Here is a 14,494-nt window from a genome sequence, read left to right on the forward strand (position 1 = left end):
ATTTCCCCTCTTGCTCCATGCACAGATTCAAAGTCCTGTTTTTCACGACGTTGTTCCAAATAGCAAATTTTCTAACCCACAAGAAAAACACACCAAAGCACTAACTTGGAACTCCACAAGGCCTGAGAACAATTGGAAATCATTTCCCACCAGTGGGATTAGCCCATGGCTGTTCACTGGACGTCCTGAGCAGAGAGGCACAGGGAAACCAGCGAGGGCACCAGCCTGCCAGCCGATGCAGAGGTGGCCCAGCTCCGCAGTCAGAGGCTGCTGTTGGGGAGCATGGGAGGCAAAGTGAAGAAACGAAAAGCAAGTAGCAAACAATTCAGTAGGCTAAGGCAGGACCTGGCTGGCTCCCAAGGCTCCTCCTTTCCTCCTTCCCTGCATGAGTCACTCACTGTTCCAGTCTGTCCACACCCATTCAGCCTTCTTCCACAGGCCGCCGCCCCACACTTCAGTCACCCTCAAGCTGTTGCCACAGGATCTTTCTGAAATGCAAGTCCAAACTCCACATATCTCCTTGCTGTGTCAACTCTTCTAGTTCATCACAGCTTTCAGAGTAAAGTTGAGATTCCTTGGCTAAAGGCAGACCTACTCTTAGCTCATGTCCTGCCACTCCCCAGCTCTGATCCTCCTCTTACTTCGAACAGGCAGGTCGCTTGTATTGGCCATGCTCTTTTCTCCATTTGACCAGGCCTCAACTCCTTTTCCATTTTGCTAATTTCTACACACCTGTTTATTTGTTTTTTAAATCCTCACCCACCCGAGGATATTTTTCCATTGATTTTTTGGAGAGAGTGGAAGAGAGAGGGAAAGACAGAGAGAAATTCTGATGTGAGGGAAACACATCGACTGGTTACCTCCTGCAAAAGTCCTGACCAGGGCCCCGCCAGGAGGAGCCTGCAACTGAGGTACGTGCCCTTGACCAGAATCGAACCCGGGACCCTTCAGTCTACAGGCCAGGGCTCTATCCAGTGAGCCAAAAACAGTTAGGGCTCTACACACCTTTTAAAGTACCCATTCAAGTAACTTCTCAGGAGCCTGCTGGGTTTGTCTCTTCCCCAGGAGAGCTATCATCCTTGAGGGTAGGGATTGACTCTGTCTTATCATCAGCTCTGCATCTCTGGCATAGCAGGCGCCATAGCTGTTGAAATAAATGCGGAATGAGAAGGAAGTCCTTATAGCTATTCATGGGCAGGTAGGGAATGTCCATCCAGATTCTCTGAGAAAGTGCCAGTGTCCTTTGTCATTTGCTTCCACGGTGTGTGCACACACTTGGGGTAGATGTTAATAATGAACACCGAGAAGGGGCGCCATTTAATTAATTAACTAATCCGTTCTGGACGGGAGCAGTGTGCAATATTAACTCCGTGTTTCGTGGACCTAGCCAAGGGCCGAGAACTCACGCTTGTTACTAATGCCTCTGGAAGTATTTCTGTGCTTGAGCACATTTCCTGCTTGTTCCTGCCCCTTCTTCAGCTGGTCCCGCCCTCTTTAACACAACTTAACAGTAAGTTGTAGGAAGAACATGGAACCCTATCTACCATCTGGTTCCAAATTGTGTCCAAACACGAAGCCAATGTTTTTAATTAGAATCATTGAACAAGTTATCAACATTCCTTAAATGCAAAGAAAATTCTACCCCCAAATTTCCAACACTTGATCACACCACGTTACGTCTAGGATTCTTTCCGTTCAAGGTGAAGCCAAGTTACATCTTGTAACACCCAGTGAATTATGATTGGGGGCCGTGGTTTCCTTTGCGCCAACAACAATATGGCTTATTTGCCTTGGGATATTCCAGTATTTCAGAAAATGGTATTTTATTTTTTTAAGAGGGCTCCGGGTGGAGGGGGAAAAAAATGCTTTCTATCAGTCAAATAACGCAGAGTGGGCAAGAAAGGGGCTTTTTGCATTCCAAGAATGATTTACAAATCAGATGGGAAGCGAGCCTTGTGTTTGTGCTTGTGTGACCATCCGCCTGACCGAGGAATTCCAAAACTGCGGACACCCTGTCACTCGAGAAAGATACTCATCGGAGGTTGGTCTTGCAGATGTTTTTTTTTTCCCGCCTGCGAGCCATCCAGGTTCAAAAAACCGTGTGGTGCATTTTTTAAGGCGGCAGCCCCATCCGATCCCACTGTGGTATCCTCATCGGAGTCTCACCTTCAGTCTAACCTTGGCGGGCTCCCTTACCAGGCCCCCTCCGGTCGGGCGCCTGCAGAAAACAAACCGCTGCGTCGGCCCAGAAGGAGCCGAAAGTCCTAGGAACGCGCCCCGTTGGCACCCCAACTGGGAGGTTATCGTGTGGGACGTAGGAGATGGGAGATACCACCGGGCGGCGGCGGGGATGCACCTCGCCAGCGCCGGCTCGGGTTTCCTTCTGCTCTCCGCGCCCACCCGCCAGTGGCCAGCACCCCCCCACTGCGGACTTTGCAGGGTTGAGGGGCGCCCGATCGCCCTCGGGGGGTGGGGGCGGGAGAGCAGGGCGGGCGGCGGAAAGTTTCAGCCTTTCGCCCGCGCCGCGTGCGTTCCGGGCCCGGCGAGTCCGCCCCGGGCTTCCTGGTGGGGCTGGGCGGGCGGGCGGGCGGGGGAGGGGCCGCGCAGCGGCAGCGGAAACCCGAGCTCGGCGATAAGAGGCTGCACGGCGACATGCAACAGTCTTTCCACTGCAGCTGCATGAGTTGTGGCGCTCACCATGCTCCCGTGACCGGGCACTGACAAGTTCCGTTTTCCATCGCGGGCCCCTCTCGGCACCGGGACTCCCACAATGCCCTGGGCACTCGGCCGGCAGGCGGGCTGCGTGTGAAAAAAAACATGTGAGAGGTAAGTTTCCATGTTCACAGTTTGCCTGCGCCGGCTGGGCGGCTCGGCATTGTCTGGACGCGGCTGGAGGAGGGAGTGCGGGGAGGCTCGGGGCTGCGGCTCGCGGCGGCGGGCACTGGCTCGCCCGGGCTGGTCCCCGATCGCACCATCTGGGGCTGGAGGGGGGATCGGGAGGTCGCAGATGCAGCAGCCCCGTCCCCGGGCAATGCGGACACTGTCAGAGCGCAGCCAGCTTCCAACTTGGCAGCCGAGAGAGAGAGAGAGAGAGAGAGAGAGAGAGAGAGAGAGAGAGAATGAATAAACAGGTGCGTGCAAGTGTACTTGCAACTTAATGACCTTCGTGGGGGGTGGGGGAGAGCGAGCCCATCCGATGGGAGCCACCGTTGCTCCCCCAGAGACCCCGCATCCCTGATCCCTGGGGCTGCCCTCCAGCCCGGTTTGCATCTGGGCCGAATATGTGCACGCAAAGGTTAATTCTCTGCCTGCTACCCATAAATTACGCATGACATGTTTAGCTGGGCTTCCTTATATGGAGAGCGCTGTATTTCAGGCCAGTTTGCCTTTTTGCCAAGTTTGCAGGGCGGAAGACGCCCTGCCGGAGCGGGCGCCCGTCCCCCCGCCCCCCGGCGTTTGGTGGTGCGTCACTCAGAGCGGTAGGAAAAGTGAGTGCGGGCGCTCTCGGGGTGGAGCCGCAGTTGGTTGATGGAATTGTTTCCCCGAAAGGTGGAAAGGTAGGAAAAGTAGTTAGTGCTTGGGTTCAGGTTTTTAGACCACAGCAGGACAAATATGCACGGCGCTCCCCCCTCCCCCGTTTCTCTTTCTTTCTTTCTTTCCTTTTTTTTTTTTCTTTTTTTTTAACGGAGCCGGAATCTGTTATTGGTAGTCATGTGTCATGTGAGAATACTTTGATTCCGGAGCCTGTAACATGAGCAGGTATATGGTGGAGCGTATGCTCGCCCCGCACTCAGCGCTGTGCAACTCCAGGGGTGTTGCCAGAAGAGCGATTGTGTTTCTGAGTCCCTCCCGGGCCGGCCGGGGAGCCTCTGCAGCTGCCGTGTGTCGGTGACGTGTTTCCGTGGAGTGGGCTTCCCTAGGATGGAGGCTGAGCAAGAAGCTGCCCGCAAGGGTATTGCCCCCGCCCTGGCTCTGCGTGCCCACCGGCAGCAGGCACAGGCGCTGGCCAAGGCAAGGTCAACTCTGCCACATTCGGAGGGATTGCCTCACCAAAGGCAGAGAAAAGTCGTGATGAGCGCCTTTGGATACCGCAGGCCCTCTGCAGCGGGCTTTGAAATACCACCCCGGTGCACGCGGTGTGCCCCCCTCCTGGGTTTGAGCACGGTGCCTGTGTGCGCACAGGGGGCCTTTATCGCCTAACTGTTCCAGACCAGCATGCGATCCACACTCCATGTTATCTCTGTGCGGGTTCCTGAGAGCGTTGTTGGTGTGTCTCCTTGCCTGGCTGAGATAACACATTATCACCCAGACAAGTTGAAATGAAAGTTAAGGGAGCGTGGAATTCGTCCTAAGAGTCTTTAGTTCAACATGTAGGACGTCTGAGGGGTAGTGATAGCCAGAGACACATTACAGTGTCATGCAATTATTTGGTAGCCCGAGAAAGCGCATCGTTGTCACTAGTACCTTTGCTTTATTAAAGTTGGTGACAAGCACAGCTCAAAACTGTTTTTTTTTAATTTAATTTATTAGGAACCTACAGTGGTCTGATTTTTGTCTGTGTTCTGTATTTGCATGGGAGTGGACGTTGGTTTGATGACTGTGTTAGAACTTCGCACAAGATGTAGACGTTTTTTTTTTTTCGTTTTATTTGTTTAATGGGGGTTGGGGGAGTTCCTCTCTGAGGACTACAAAAGTTGCCTTTTGTGCTGGAGGGAACAGGTTGGGTCAGCACCAGAAAACCTGTTCACCCATCCATCCGCCTGTAATTACAGTGTCATCCAAGACATAATCATCAGGTCTCATTATTACGGAGAGACGCAGAAACCCTCACATGTGCTTAGTTGAGTTTTCCTCCTCGTGTAACTAAGAACAAATTCGCGTGCAGACACACATCAAGTGTGGTGCTCCTCTCGGGACCTATGCCAGCAGAGAATCCAAAATGGTTTATGGTTTGAGACATTATTGCGTGTGTCTACATTTCCGCATCGGAGGCAAACTTAGGCTCCAAGTTGAATTCATTAAATCTTGATTCCAACGTTCTGTTCTTCCTCTGGGCACAGAATTCCTATGCCATGAAATACTGGGTTCGGTTCCAGAAAATGAACAGAATATCCCAAGGTATCTCCTGGGGGAAGGGGCGGGGGAAGGAGGGCAAAGTGTAAAACTGTATTTCTCATTGAGGAAGGGGGTGTTGCTTCATTATGTAAAATTTCCTATCCTCCTTGTAAGCAAAACTAAACTGTCCTTGCATTTATCATTGTCACCATACATTAGGCCTGCGTTCGATGTATCTATTTATGGAAACAGAGAGAGAATAGCCTGGCTGCACCTTCTGGCTGTCTGCTTTGTTAGAAGATGCTCAGATTAGAGTTCATCTTAGATCTTGGCTTAGAAGAAGCTGAAAAGAATAGGTGGTGGTGGTGGGGGGGTTCTTATACTCTAAGAAAGAGAGTATGGGCAGTAGATATGTGGGCCTGGGGAGTGAAAGAAGGAAGTGAGAGACATTTACTTAAATGTCTGGCTCAGTATATAAAATCCTAACAGCAATACCGATCATCCAGGATGTTACACAAGATTTTAAAGTGTGTGGCCTGTTAGGCCACAAAGCTTCATCTTACTGGCAGTCTCAAATGTCCAGTATAGTAGCCACTGGCCGCTTATGGCTGTTGAGCACTTGAAATTTGGCTGGTCTGGATTGAGATTTACTCTAAGTGTAAAATACATACTGGATTTTGAAAACGTTGTACGAAGGGAAGAATGTAGAACATCCGATTGATATTTTTATATTGATCATAAATATGTTGCAGTGATAATATTTTGGATATATTTGTTTCAATAGAATATATTATCAGATCATTTCACCTGTGTTGTTTTTTTTTAAATGTGGCTATTAGAAAACTTAAAATAACAGATGTGGCTTGCATTACATTTCTGCTAGACAGTGCTGTTCTAGAATAAAGGCAGAGAGCAGTACTGTGGGAGAAAGCCTACAGAGCTTGCTGGTCAATACACAATAAAATGAACTATTATTTTTTTAAGCTAACACAGTTTAGTATATGTAGACATTCCTCATCATTCTTATCCGTTGTAACCAAAATTTGAGAAAACACACCACCTAACATCTATTTTTATTTCCTCAAAACTACTGTTTAGTTTAGAGACTTAATGGTGAGGTAGTAATAACACAGAAAAGACTTATAATTAGGGGATGAGTGTTAACACCTCTCAAAGGCCAGAATAGGGTATGATTGCTACTTAGGAACATTTAGAGACACTATAGTTATCATTGTCCCAAAGTTACCAAACATGAACGAGTCTCTCAAATTTATTTTAGAACAGAGCTTTCAGTAAATAACAGTTATCTTCAAATGCTTAATATGTATTTTCCTTTGCTATGACTTTCTTTCCTTGGAAAATAAAAACACCAAATAAATCCAAACTCCTGACCAAAGGTTAACCAAAGATTAATGAATTCACGGACGATGCGAAATTTGCATCTGTAGGGAAGAGGATATTGTTTGGAATGTTAGGAAAGGTAAAAATAGGTTTCTGCGGCAATGTTATGGGCCTTGAAGAATTTCTATACACAGAGAGGTATCTTTATAATTTGAACACGGCCTTGAAAAATCATCTGACTGGTAAACAAAGCACAATGGCATAGGTCCTGGAAGCATTCCTTTTAGATATTTTCATAACCAAAGTACATTTTGCTATGCGCTGTGAGAGTTAGGCTGGAAAAAAAAAAAAGCAGTTCTTTTCTAACTATATAAAGTATGCTTACTTTTATTTCCTTGAAGGATGCCAAAGATATAAGCCAGGAAGGATATAGTGGGTTTTTGGGGGGTATGTGTGTGTGGAGGGGGTCAGATTTTATTGGGAACCTCAGAAGAGTTGCCTTTGGCTGGTTGTCATCTTGAGTCTGTCCCCCACTGGATAAGGCAGAGCTGCCATTAGTGTTCAACACATGTTTGGAGCGTGAGGAAACCAGGATCCCCATGAACACTGAAGATCATTTCTGATGAGTCATGCAGCATGCTTATTAATGATTGGAGAATTAATGATTGCAAACCGGAGGATTCAAGAAGAGCTACTGACATATGACATTCCATGTTTCCGGACATAATTTGTATTTTTAGTTTTGAAGTACAGTTTTCTACATACTATTAATTAGATTTTTTTTTATGATTCCAGTATATCTCTTTGAGATAATTATTCATGTTTAAAAATTATATTGGAGCCTGGATTTCCTATATCTGTGATAATGATACATAATGTATATGTAGATATACATATACAATGTATAGTTTTGTCTGTTTCTGTCTTATCTGGTTATAAGAGAGCATTACTTTTACAGTGACCTTTCAGTGCTCTATGGGGATAGATAACTCTCATGGAAGTAGAAAGATAGTCTGGGGCGGGTGGTGGGAGTCAAGTTAAGTGACAGAAAGAATAGGAGGGCAAAGGGCCTGCTGGGGCGAAAAGCTGTAGGGAAAACCTGGGAGCCATTGACTGAACTTGCCACACTCAGTATTCTCCAACCTAAGCCCCCTGTTGATATTTCTGCAAAATGCCTATGAAGAGGTGCATCCATTCCTATAAACACTGTACTTACGTACATTTGTTTTGCAAGCCAGTCTTTGTTGCAGTGCAGGTATTTCCAAAAATGACCACCAGGGGTTCATGTATTTTGAAAAGTGCAGCACTGTATACATGTAGGAAGACTTAATACTATTGGCATTTTAAATTATTCTATTTTTATATATTTATTGCATTTCTGTCTATATCTCGAAAGGAGTAATAGACTTCGGTGTGGGGTGGGGCACAGACAACCTCACAATGTATAGGTTTATTTTACCGCGCCAGAGCCGACTAGATGTATAACCTGCAAAAAAACCATTGACTCTTTGTTCCTTAATTTCTCCAACTCTGAAATTATAAACACACAAATAATTACTAATAGTAGAAGCTGCTACTTGTTATATATATATATATTTACAAAATATCTCATGTAATCTTTTTACAGCTGGAAAATAGGCCTTGTGACTTTTATCTTAAAGATTAAGTACCTTGACTAGAAAACATTTTTTGTCATTTGTAGAGCTATGAGTCTTATTTACTTTTTCTTTGTTTCAATGTCCATATTTTTAACCATTTTTTTTGTCTTGCCTTCAATAAAGAATAGCGATGCCCTAGCCCAGTGGTCAGCAAACTGCAGCTCGCGAGCCACATGCGGCTCTTTGGCCCCTTGAGTGTGGCTCTTCCACAAAATATCATGGCCTGGGCTAGTCTATTTTGAAGAAGTGGCGTTAGAAGAAGTTTAAGTTTAAAAAATTTGGCTCTCAAAAGAAATTTCAATCGTTGTACTGTTGATATTTGGCTCTGTTGACTAAGGAGTTTGCCTACCACTGCCCTAGCTGGTTTGGCTCCGTGGATGGAGCGTCGGCCTACGGACTGAAAGGTCCCAGGTTCGATTCTGGTCAAGGACATGTACCTTGGTTGTGAGCACATCCCCAGTAGGAGGCATGCAGGAGGCAGCTGATAGATGTTTCTCTCTCATCGATGTTTCTAACTCTCTATCCCTCGCCCTTTCTCTCTGTAAAAAATCAATAAAATATATCTTTTAATTAAAAAAAAAAAAGAATAGTGAGGATGGTAAGAGCTATAACAGTGATTTCTAACATTTTGGACTACTTTCTATGTGCCAGATTAAGGTTCATGAATTAATTCCTATATTCCTCAGAACAACCCTATGCTATGGGTACTGTTAATACCACAGTTTCACAACTGGGGAAGCAGGCACAGGCAAGTTAAATACACAAGGTTGCTTAACTAAAAGTAGCACAACAAAGCAGTGAACCAAGATAGCCCGATTCTAGAACCCATGATTGGATATAAAAGAATAAAAAATAGATTTAAAAAATACTTGTATTGGGTGCTGGTAGGAGATTGAGACAATCAACATTTTGGAGTATTCTAGTCATGTTTCCTACAGTATTTAAGGGGACTCTAGAAGAATGGGTAGAAACTAAGAGGATAGAAAGAAAAGGCATTGCGCGGGGCGGGGGGGGGGGGGGGGTTGGCCGTTAGTAGGTAGGAAGAAATGAGGAATCAAGTGGGAAAGGGAGATTGGTAACCACATTTTGGAAGACACTGAAGAGCAGGCAGTATGTTTGATACAATGGGGAACATAAGAAGACACTTGGTTAGGCAAGCAACCTTACAGGAGTTATGTTTTAGCGCATTTTATAGAGGAAGAATAGGACACATGTAGGATGCAGTAGAGATTGTAGAATAGAGATGAGGGACTAAATGAGGGAATGAAAAAGAGGCCATGTATGCTGGGGTAAAAGTGACAAGCTTAGGGTCCATAGGATGTAGCAACTGATTAGGTGTAGACATTAAAAGTGATGGGAGGTATTCAAAATCATTTAAAAATATAGTAAGATTTATTAAAACTTCATTAACATTCTTTCTTTAAACTTTAATGTTATCCCTGTTCATCATATTGTTACTTGTGAGACATTTTGTTTTTAAAATAACTATATTTTAAAACACCAGCAAGAGAAGCCCACTTAAAATTATGTTTTATCAGGAACAAAGGCTTAAATAGAAGATACATATTAAATTCTTAAAACATTTCGTGTTGGGTCAAGCTCCTTTAAAGCACAGGATGTGACTACAGAAGATCGCCAAATTCTTTAACCCAAACAGGCAGTTCCACAGTAAGCATAGTTTCATCTTTAGGGGTAGATTGCTATTTGCTAGGAAAGGCCTCATTGTTGGCAGGCAGTCCTGGTCCCACTAATGTTCACGCAGAACGCCAGTGTGACCTAGGCTCAGCGATGAACCAGGTGGCAGGGAGATACATGATAAAACCAGATTGCAATGTACTCAATGTGCTTGATGTTTATACCTCTCAGGCCTTGCTATTTTAGGGGAGGTGTTAGTATAACCGTGCTCTTCTTTTTCCTGGACAACAGAATGATTTACATATGGGAATAAATAAGCAGTTACATTGAGTTCACAGTCACCTGGAGTTGTGAAGAGAGTTAAATTTCAAGGCGAATAGAAGGCTTTATAGGACACTCATAGGCCTTTTTACTTAAGGTCATTACATGCTTTTGCAAGTAAATGGCTTAAACATATAAGTAGAAAATATCATAGCAATGATAGCTTATGTTATATTATGTTTAATATACATAGAGAAATTCCCATGAAATCAAGACATTAAAAAAAAGATTTATCACTAATTGCTTATTTAAATGGCCTATATCCACAAAATATAATTTAAATGTTATACTGTTTATATATCTTTGTAGTATGTTTACATAGAGCCAGAGAAAATAATTATCAATAGTGCTTTATTTCACCTTTTATTTAGACTTGGAACATGTCTTTTTCTATTATTAGACATTTCCCCCCCTTGTCTGGATTTTGCTTTGTGCTATAAAGATATGGTAAAAATCTGCTTTTGATATTAAGCTATTTAGAAAATGTTCATTTTAAAGTAACTAAGATTAAATATTAAGTATTATAAAGAAAACTTCTTCTTTGCCTTCTGTGTTCAAGATAAATTTTACTTCTAATTATTTTTCAGCCATTATTTGAGTTTCAGTGCTCAAATGTCTCAGGGAAAGCTGCAGTGTCAACTTAGTGGCATTCACTTAAGGTATTTGGTCTTAAATACCCCACCCAGAGGACTCTAAGAGTTTGGATGGGCATAGCAAAAGTGAACATCAGGGAATACAGGCAAGTCTTTGATCCAGGTGTAGAGACTCTCTGAGGTATTGTATTACCTTTCCAAAAAATAATTTGAAATGTCCAGAACAATAATTGAGGCTATTGGTAAAATACATACAAATAGAATTCTGCATACTGCTTTCTGGGGGACCATATTTACTGAAAATTGCATGTGGGGAATGACTTTGTCAGAGAAATAGAGTTTTGAGGGTTGGATTTTTAAAATAAATATTGTTTTGGGAGCAATTAATATAAGAAGAAATTGTGTCTGTTTGTCAGTAACGGAGTATAAAGTTTAACTGCTGAGGTCTTTTCACTTACTAAGTTATTTTACGAAGTTTAACAATAAGGTGATATAGGCAGGTCACTTCATCCATCGTGTTCTGCTGAACAGTTAATTAGCAAACCTATTTTGAGCACCTGTTAGAGTTAAGGAAGAGGTTCCAAAGAAGAATTACATAGTTTATATTCTTTGACATGTAACTGGCTTATAATTGGGGAGAAAGATGAGAAATTGACATATAATTGGCATGTAGTTGTTGAGAAAGACAAGAAAAGTTAACAGTATAATTGGGTATTGCTGCTGTACAATTGAGTACCAAAGGAGGAACTTTGAAGAAGGAAGCCTTTGTGGAACTGAATGGTCAGGGCATGCTGTGTGGCGGGGGTGACACCTGACGTAGGTAGGAAGATTACAGAGTCTTCAGAATATGGAGAGAAACAGCATGAACAGGTGGAAATAATGAGGCTACTTATTTGAGCATCTTCTCTGCAGGAGACATTGCTGGCTTACATTCTTTTGGGAAACAATCTCATCATGGTGCTAAACAATTAGGGAACAGACCTGTGTGGCAGGAACCTTCATCCTCTTGATAGAGATAAGGAAACTGAGACTCAGAAGCAGGCCTATATGTCCAAATTCACAGAGCTGGTGAGCAGCCACACAATGGCAGCCAGGTCATTTCTCACTAAAAAAAACAAAACACAGCGTTCTTTATTTCCCCTAAAGAGTGAATGCGGTATAGTTATGATCCAGTAATTTAAAAACTTCACTCATACACCATCTGACACAAGTCAAGAAGGTATACATTTAATGTAATACAAATAAAATTTTCTCTTAAAGCTTTAAGGTTGGATTAGAAATGGCATGTCGTTTGACAAATGCTTACACTCATTTCTTTGATTTATAAAAAACAAAACAACAAACTAGACTCCTGTCTTCGGCAGCTATGATAAGGCCTTACAATAGTGTGACAATTGCATTTGGCCGTTTGGGATCCTTTTCAGAGGAAGCTTTGCAAAGTTCCAGAAGATAATGTACTTTCTCGCCAATAATGGAATGTCGTACAGTTTTCACCAAGAAACAACAGGGGTGACTGCAGAGTGCATGCTAAATTCATTTGTCATCCTCACGTGGTCATTTTATGCTTTCCTGTTGCATCGTTTTCACACACTCTGGTCTGTGCTCTCCGCCACAAATGGCAAAGCTTATGACTTGAGAAGATAATCTATGCATGGAAGACTTGTTTTGCCGGAGACACGGCACTTTGCTAACAAATTCCCCTCTTCCTAGAGTTATTTAGAACACATACCAAGTAAAATTGTATATTGTTTAGAGAAGGACGACGGAAGAATCTTATGCCATTGCTTTTGGCCTCAGAGGAAAACACTCTTATTGAGTGGATATTTATTGAGTGCGGTGTCCTTTAGAGGATGGAGAGCTGAGTAGGATGTGCCCTGTGCTCAAAGCAGTTTCCTGTGTAGTGATTGAAATATTCACAAGAAACGTACGGGCAAAACAAAGTGGGCACGGAGAGCCAAGAATAGGCTGCTCGTGGGCAGAGTGGAATTTTCCAGAAACCATCCAGTAGACACACAAACTCTTTCTATAGTTTGTATGTTAGAGAGAAGACCATATCAACTCACAGTTTATTAAAGTCCAGTATTTAAGACATTTATTTTTCTGTTTGAGTATTTGATAAGTAAGCAGGATCCAAACACAGTGTCACCCTAGACAAAACAGGAGAGATTACTTTATTTCTACTGCTGGTATTTTGGGCAAAGGTGGTACATATAATTTATCGGAAGCTTCTTCATGCTCACTCCTGGTGAGATTAAAACACGCAGTCCTGCCAGTCAAGTTTCAGAGCCTGCAACTTTTATGTTCACAGAAGAGAAAAATCCATAAGCGAGAGGTGAGCTGTATTTCACTTTAATGACAAAGGGTTTTAGATGTGCACACGATGCTCTTTTGCCTCCGGCTTTTCTTCATGTGCAGGAAATAAAGCTGTACTTTGTGGGCTGGTTTCCAAACTCCCAAATGGTGACGGTGCAACGGTGCGTGTCCTGTAAGACCCCGTTCAGCTGGGAAGGGTCCGGTCTGTTCCTTGTGTCCAGGATTTAATCTGCATTCTAGGTTAGAAGAGTCGGAAGTGCTCTTTTCTCACTCACCGTGATTCATTTCTACTCATCCACGCTTATGTAAAGCCCACTGCATAAAAAAGTTGATGATCACACGTCAACGGAAATTTTTGAGAGAAATGAAGGCTCAAGTTCTGCTTTTCTGAAGTGTATGGCCTAAAGGATAAGGTTCATCCATGGTGAAACAATGAAAACAAAAACAAGAGTCACTAAAGACCAGACCGTAAGCCATCATCATAATTATAAAAATAGCTGTGTATCTGGTAGGAACGTATTCTTTCATCTAAGTGACCGTGTCTAGCTCTTACACAGCACTGTGAGATTTATGCATTGCTCTCCCTCTCTAGTCCACAGGTGAGAATATGGAGGCTCCTCAAGGTTAAGGTCAGTTCATTTGCCCAAGGTCAAATAGCAAGGTACTCTTGAGTGCTGAGGTCTCAACCCAGCAGTTCTGCTGTTTGTCTCCCTGAGTATGGTACAAATGAAGTACACGATTACGCGGAGTATATAGATTTGAGGTCTAATCCAGGTTAGTTTTAGAAAGACGACATGAAGGAGAGAAAATGGGAAAGACGAGTTTTGAAGCACTGTGACCATAAAAAGGCAGAAGATGGAACAGGCTTTGAAGCTCCACTGGCTTGGAAGGGAGGGCCGTATCAAATGGCCTTATCTGCCTCTGTGGCTTGCGCACCTAATACCCTCTGCCCCGGCACTTGCCAAGATCAGCAAAATCTACTTTTAGACTCAAAATCATTACCACCTGTGCGGCTCTGATGTCACTTGTGAATGACATAGCACTCTGCCAGTTGCTCAAGTGGATGGCTTTAGGTTGTACATCGTAGGAAATACCTTGAGTCCAAAAACAGTGTTGCAAATGCTCTTGTAATTTATTCAACTGCATTATTGGAAGCATTAGGGCAATTCAATTCATTTCTTTCATCATTGAAAAATAGAAACCTGTTGCCAACATTAAAATAATCAAACCTGTCATTGAGAATTGACATTCGCTTGGAGATTTCTGATGATGTTTTCTCACTTTCTTCCCAAACCCTAGTGGAGTAATGAGAGCATGTCTGTGTGTGTGTCATATGGGCATATATGTGTCTTATATGCATTTTACGTGTATATTCCGTGAAGGATTATGAAGTAGTGCATAAGTTATAGCTAAAAATGGAACAGAGTAAATATACGAAGTGAAAGAATACATTCACCAACTAGTGTGAGTTTGTAAATTTGCTTTGAAATGTTATGTTTAATATCATTTTGTGGTTCTCTGAAATTAATACAAGTAGGATTTGTGAAATTATAGTATGCCACAGATGCTAAGTAGAAA

The 14,494-nt window shown here is 43.3% G+C and overlaps 1 protein-coding gene across 11 annotated transcripts in view; it reads left to right on the forward strand.

The window, feature by feature from the left end:
• Positions 1-2,591: 2,591 nt before the first annotated feature.
• Positions 2,592-14,494, forward strand: part of MBNL1 (muscleblind like splicing regulator 1) — a 170,576-nt gene continuing 158,673 nt past the window's right edge. For 2 of the 11 annotated variants that reach the window (XM_079766216.1, XM_079766224.1), the window contains exon 1: positions 2,593-2,826. The gene's annotated coding sequence lies outside the window, so the exon portion shown is untranslated. Of the gene's footprint in view, positions 2,827-2,888; positions 3,558-14,494 lie in introns of those variants that run through there. The other 9 variants (XM_079766227.1, XM_079766228.1, XM_079766217.1 and 6 more) reach the window with 7 other exon arrangements.

This window comes from Cnephaeus nilssonii, assembly GCF_951640355.1.
Source record: "Cnephaeus nilssonii genome assembly, chromosome: 3".
In the NCBI taxonomy this organism is placed as follows: Eukaryota; Metazoa; Chordata; class Mammalia; order Chiroptera; family Vespertilionidae; genus Cnephaeus; species Cnephaeus nilssonii.